We start from the raw sequence: 6773 nt of genomic DNA, 5'->3' as shown, positions 1-6773 counted from the left end.
TACAGAACGGTCATTATTCCTAGCTAGCAGCTGAAGAACGTTTAAACTATGTGTTGTCTCTTGTAAAAAACTTAAAGATTAGTCATGTTAACTGAATCTTACATCTGTTCTTTGTAGAACAACATTATAATAAATTAAAAGCACTAGTTTGCCTTTGTTCTACAGCATTACTTTCATTGTATAATTAATGACCAGACACAGCTCAACACTTCCCCTCTCCTAAACTTCACATAATCATCTCTGTTTTTCATTACTTCCCACACTGTCTGTTCCTACATATTCCCATTTTCTTGTATTCATTAAGTTCTTTTATTTTATTGAAATTCTGTACATAGCTCACATAGACTGTAGTTTCAATGGTTAAGGCTTTCTTCTAACCGGTATTTGTATTACTTTCCATGTTTAGTACCTCTTGTAGTTGTCTCATCAAATATTGTTTTTATTTTACTTGGTTCATTTCCTTAGTGCAAATTGTTACATAGTCACAGTTTTGATTATAATATTAATGTTCTTCCTGTTTCCTCCTTTTGTATTTGTGTATTGTTCAGACTTTTTTACCTTTTAAAATGCAGTACCACTGCTCTCTCAATGATTTACAGTATGTTCTCTCACACTCCTCCATTTCCCCACATTTATTCATTTCTGTTTATCTTACTTATATATACTGTAGTTACATTGATAATTCGTCTTTTGATTGGTTTGCGTATCACTCTCCATGTTTTATACCTCCCGAAGTAGCCTTGTCAGGTACTAATTTTATTTCATTAGTTTTGTTTATTAATAGACACTATTATATAGGGATGCTGTTCCTATTTTATGTTAAAGGTTTTTCCTGTCTAACTGGTTTTTACTTTTATTTATTTACTGCCCGATTTTTTACTTTTTACATTTTTATTACAACCAAACTGTCAAAGATGTTTCTTACTGTATGTTTCTGCTTCAACGTAGACGTGTACCTTCTCTTCCAATCTAGTTTACTAACACTGTAACTTCTTTGCTGACAATGCTCAGTAAATATTTGAAGATGGCCTTGTAACCCGAAAACCGGTTAACACAGTAAAAGTAATACTGCGGAACTAAAGCAAACTAGCATTTTTCATTTATTATAAAGTTTAATCACTATTTCGGCCGAGAAACTCGTTTAAGGTACTTGAAAAGGTTAATAATAATAAATAAAAACATGTGTCATAGCTGCGGTTTCGTCGAACATCGATGTCGGCCCTGCAGCTGTAGGCAACCACAGCATGTCCTCACAGTATCGCTGGGCGCCAATCAGAAAGAGGAAATAGCCACGCCCTCCTAAAGTTGCAAGGTGCAAACACAGTGCCGCCGCTTGACAAGTGCCACATGATACAGCAACGGCTGTTCAGTTGTGCCCATTGTCACGTTAAAAGACCTGCATCCACCTCCAGTGGACAGCTGCGCCGGCGTGCGACTACCAGGTTGGAATTTCCAGAGTGTTAAGTGACGTTAGATGATATGTGTATACACGAGAGGCGTTCAATAAGTAATGCAAGCCGCTGGACCTGATGGGATAACAGTTCGATTTTACACAGAGTACGCGAAGGAACTTGCCCCCTTCTTGGAGTGGTGTACCGTATCTCTCCAGAAGAGCGTAGCGTTCCAAAAGATTGGAAAAGGGTGCACGTCATCCCCGTTTCCAAGAAGGGACGTCGAACAGATGTGCAGAACTATAGACCTATATCTCTATCTTCGATCAGTTGTAGAATTTAGGAACAGGTATTATGTTCTAGTATAATGACTCTTCTGGAGACTAGAAATCTACTCTGTAGGAATCAGCATGGGTTTCGAAAAAGACGATCGTGTGAAACCCAGCTCGCGCTATTCGTCCACGAGACACAGAGGGCCATAGACACGGGTTCCCAGGTAGATGCCGTGTTTCCTGACTTCCGCAAGGAGTTTGGTACAGTCCCCCACAGTCGTTTAATGAACAAAGTAAGAGCATATGGACTATCAGACCAATTGTGTGGTTAGATTGAAAAGTTCCTAGATGGCAGAACGCAACATGTCATTCTCAATGGAGAGAAGTCTTCCGAAGTAAGAGTGATTTCAGGTGTGCCGCAGGGGAGTGTCGTAGGACCGTTGCTATTCACAATATACATAAATCACCATTTGGATAACATCGGAAGTTCATTGAGGCTTTTTGCGGATGATGCTATGGTATATCGAGAGGTTGTAACAATGTAAATTGTACTGGATTGCAGGAGGATCTGCACCGAATTGACACATGGTGCAGGGAATTGCAATTGATTCTCAATGTAGTCAAGTGTAATGTGCTGCGAATACATAGAAAGAAAGATCCTTTATCATTTAGCTACAATATAGCTGGTCAGCAACTGGAAGCAGTCAATTTCACAAATTGTGTCGGAGTAGGCATTAGGAATGATTTAAAATGGAATAACCATATAAAATTAATCGTCGTAAGGCTGATGTCAGACTGAGATTCATTGGAAGAATTCTAAGGAGATGCAGTCCGAAAACATAGGAAGTAGTTTGTAGTACACTTGTTTGTTCGCCCACTGCTCGAATACTGCTCAACAGTGTGGGATGCGTACCAGATAGGGTTGATAGAAGAGATAGAGAAGATCCTACGGAGAGCAGCGCGCTTCATTACAGCATGATTTAGTAATCGCGAAAGCGTTACGGAGATGATAGATAAACTCCAGTGGAAGACTCTGGAAGAGAGACGCTCAGCAGCTCGGTAAGGGCTTTTGTTGAAGTTTCGAGAACACATCTTCACCGAGGGGTCAAGCAGTATATTGCTCCCTCCTACGTATATCTCGCGAAGAGACCATGATGATAAAATCAGAGAGATTAGAGTCCACACAGAAGCAAACCTACAATCCTTCTATCAACGAACAATACGAGACTGGAATAGAAGGGAGAACCGATAGAGGTATTCAAGGTACCATCCGCCACACACCGTCAGGTGATTTGCGGAGTATGGCTGTAGCTGTAGATGTTTTTTTCTCAAATCAGATTGGTTTTACTCACGATTCCAAACACCATGTTTTTCCCATTCCCAACTCTTTTGGTTACAGAACCCTATTTCGCGAAACAATCTCCGTTCAATGCGACGACCTTATGCAGCCTTAATGTGAGGGCTTGTATGCTTGTATGCCCTGAGGCTATTACTCTATTGGTCGACGTAGGAATCAGCGTCTTGCTGCATAAATAACCACCCCATCATCCACGTTTTGCTTCCGGACGAGTGCATTCTTTATTGGTCCAAAGACATAGAAGTCGGAACGTGCGAGACCCAGGCTGGAGGGTGAATGAAGCAGGACAGTCTAATAACATTGTGTGAGCTTCTCTCGGGTGCGCAGATTTGTGTGAGGCCTTGCGTTGTCGGAGAGAAGGGGAAGCTCGTTTGCATTTTTGTGGCAACGAAGACACTGGAGTTGTTCCGTCAGTTTCCTGAGTTAGCGCAGTGCTCTTTAGATTTGATCGATTCCCCGATGAGCGAGGACGTCAAACAGTGTAACCTCTTCCGAGTATCAGAACACCGGCGGTATGACTTTGTAAGGTGGCTATAATTTCGCACCTCACAAGCACTCATACACATACTTTGCCGTGAAATACATCCATAATTATGTATCATTTGATAGGTTGTACATCGTATATATGAATATTTAAAGGAGGCTGACATTGTCATGTACGCCCTGTAAATAATTGTTAACGCTTATTACATGAAAGGTGATGGGGTGTCTTTATTATCAGAACAGCGTAATGAATGATTGCCAACAGTAGTAGAGGTTTGAACGCCAGTGGAGAAGAAACAGCAGTCAGAACTCAAGCTCTGGGTGGAAGGCTCACACAGGTGTTGGTCCTGCTTAAAAACAGGAAGTAGCTAGACAGACGTCGTGGCACCTGAGCTCTGGAGCACAATAGGGTGACGGCCGGCCGCTGCTGTAGCAGGACCGGGGGATAACCGGGAACTCCGCAAATCTTGGACGCAGGTGAGAGGAACGAAGAAGCGGCAGCTCGGAAACCACGCAGGCTGGGTTATTTCCAAGGATCTTTACTCTGAAGCATACCATTGTACGAGTGTAAGTGATGATGATGATGGAGAGGGTTGTATAGGCGCACGACGGCAAGGTCTTCAGTGACAGATTGAGATGGGTATCAAGAAAATACTCAGAACAGGAAGATAAAACAGAACGTAAAACACAGGTAACAAGCTTGGAAAAATATGTGCCTACCGGCACCGATATGTGGGACGAAGCCCGCCGTCAGCAGTAAAACATGGAAAACACAAGAAGAAAGTGGTAGAGGGAGCTACAACAATATAGCAGATGGAAGTGGCCGGCTGACCGCAAGGAAAAAAGGGAGGAGCCAGCCACTTTGCAGTACACTAAAACCTCTAGCGTAAAAGTTTAGGCCAGAGTCCAGACACATCACAAAACTTTAAAACCCTTGACGTACGAGTATATGGTTTTCCTCACAAACTTTCCACGCTGCACGACAAAAGACTAAAATATGGTTGGTCAGCGTTCGGAAGAATCTGTAGATAGGGAGAATATTCAGTGGTTTCGGGAATATGATTCGTCTTCGGAATTAGGTGGGTGCGGAGCCGAGCCCTTCTGGGAAGCCAGCAGTGGCGAGACAAGTTGTACCATAATGAGCGCCCATGTGCGACGGTCGCTCGATATCAGATTTGTTGCCACATATGGACTTGCTGTCTTTGCTCTCAGGAGATGTTGTACTTAGAACGATTAGGCACTGAACTGTTGCGAACCTATACGATTCTGGACTTCACCCCCGGGTTCGAAGTCGTCGTTGAGTACGCATCTTTAAGTAATTGAGAGCACTTGCTTTGCCTATACTTACGTTGAGACGTTATCTGAACTCCGTCCTTGTGGCTGGGAGTTCGCGTTTCTCATCTGTAGAACACAGAGAGAGGAATACAGTATTAGAGTATATTAGTCAGAGGACCGCCTTCTGCCGTCCTAGTGTTCGAAAGAGTTTATTTGTGGCCGGAGTTCTTCCATCGTCGCAGACGAGTACGAGAACCATCACTTCGACGCACCGGGCGCAGTACATACGGTGATATCACAAATTACTTCGGATTATTACGGCTATAAAGCTAAACAGCTGTGATCACGTTAGTTTATTTCCACTGAAGTTCCACAGCATCGTAGATCAGCTTTGAAAGTAGTGTCTTCTAGTGTTTGATACGTAGATGATGTTAGTCATGATTATTAGACAGCACAGTCATAATAAGGAGCGCATTTGGGCAATTGATTAACAATTTTAGTTAGGGAATATTGACAATTGTACTTAAAGGGTTGATTTTAATCTATAATAAATATATATTGAACAACAACGTTTATTATTTAGTAGTATTAGTTGCCTTCGTCATTCATTTATGTTCAGATTGTAATTTATATGTTGAAAAGAGCATTAAAAGATACTAAGATCTGCCTCAGGGGATAGTCAGACTGGGCCAAATAATCATTTTAGAGTTTATTAATTTCCGTTGCGCACATTTATTTTTACACCCGCCTGGAGTAGCATCTTGGAACTTTACGGCTGTGGATGCGGCTTTGAACTTCTTTCTCGGAGGAGAGGTGTTGTAGGGCCACTCCATGGAATGTCATTATGCTTCCGATTCGCAGAAATGAACCAATGTTTCATCGCCTGTGACGAGGTTATACGAAACATTGTCACGATGAGCCTCGTAATGCGCAAGAAATTCCCCACGGATTGTCTTTCGCTGCTATTTATGGTTTTCCAATAGGCGGCGAGGAACCGAGTGGCCACACATCTCTGAGCACAGCAACTGGTGGACGAGTGTGTCAGCACTATCAAGAGAGACGGCCAGTTGTGCAGCGATGTGTTTGATTGTGATCACGCTCAGTGACAGTGTTGGCACGTTCCAACACTGCAGCAGTCACAGCAGTATGCAGCCGGTTGGCACGCGGCAGGTCGTTCAAGTTTTCGCCACATTGTTGCAATAATTGTAGATCCCTTACCCACCGACTCACCGTGCTTTTGTTCGTTGCCAGATCTCCGTAGACATTCTACCTCTGAATATCTGCGATGCTCTGGGTTCCCGCCAAATGTTCGTCGCCAGATCTCCGTAGACATTCTGCCTCTGAATATCTGCGATGCTCCGGGTTCCCGCCAAAAAAAACTCGTTGACAGCTCTCTGCTTGGAACGCACCTACGTAACAGGCGCCATTCTGAAGGCTATGTATAGCGTAGGCATTTGTTGGAACTTCATGAAACCACGGGGGCTGAAGCCACAGTATTCCACGGTAATCCACAAAAACTTCCGCCGTTTTTGAGCCAGAATTGGCCGAGAAAGAAATGTGGTGCTGCAATACTTTCTGAACGCTCCTTGTAGTATCTCAAATAGATATCCCTTGTTTTTGTACAGGCTTGTGATTCAAAAATGGTTCAAATGGCTCTGAGCACTATGGGACTTAACTTCTGAGGTCATCAGTCCCCTAGAACTTAGAACTACTTAAACTTAACTAACGTAAGGACCTCACACACATCCATGCCCGAGGCAGGATTCGAACCTGCGACCGTAGCGGTCGCGTGGTTCCAGACTGTAGCACCTAGAACCGCTCGGCCACCCCGGCTGTCAGACTTGTGATTCCACGCAGCTCAAAGTCTTCTGCTGCATCTCGTATTTGGACCTCAAAATATTAAATTGCATACATAATTCCACGTGTCAACTTTCAGCAACAGCCACGAGGAGCAAGAAAGACAAGTGTATTTTCCTCCTGCGGATAAACCGCTCC

The sequence above is a fragment of the Schistocerca americana genome, chromosome 6 (genome assembly GCF_021461395.2).
Source record: "Schistocerca americana isolate TAMUIC-IGC-003095 chromosome 6, iqSchAmer2.1, whole genome shotgun sequence".
Classification (NCBI taxonomy): domain Eukaryota; kingdom Metazoa; phylum Arthropoda; class Insecta; order Orthoptera; family Acrididae; genus Schistocerca; species Schistocerca americana.
Note: the sequence above shows the minus strand (reverse complement) of the source record.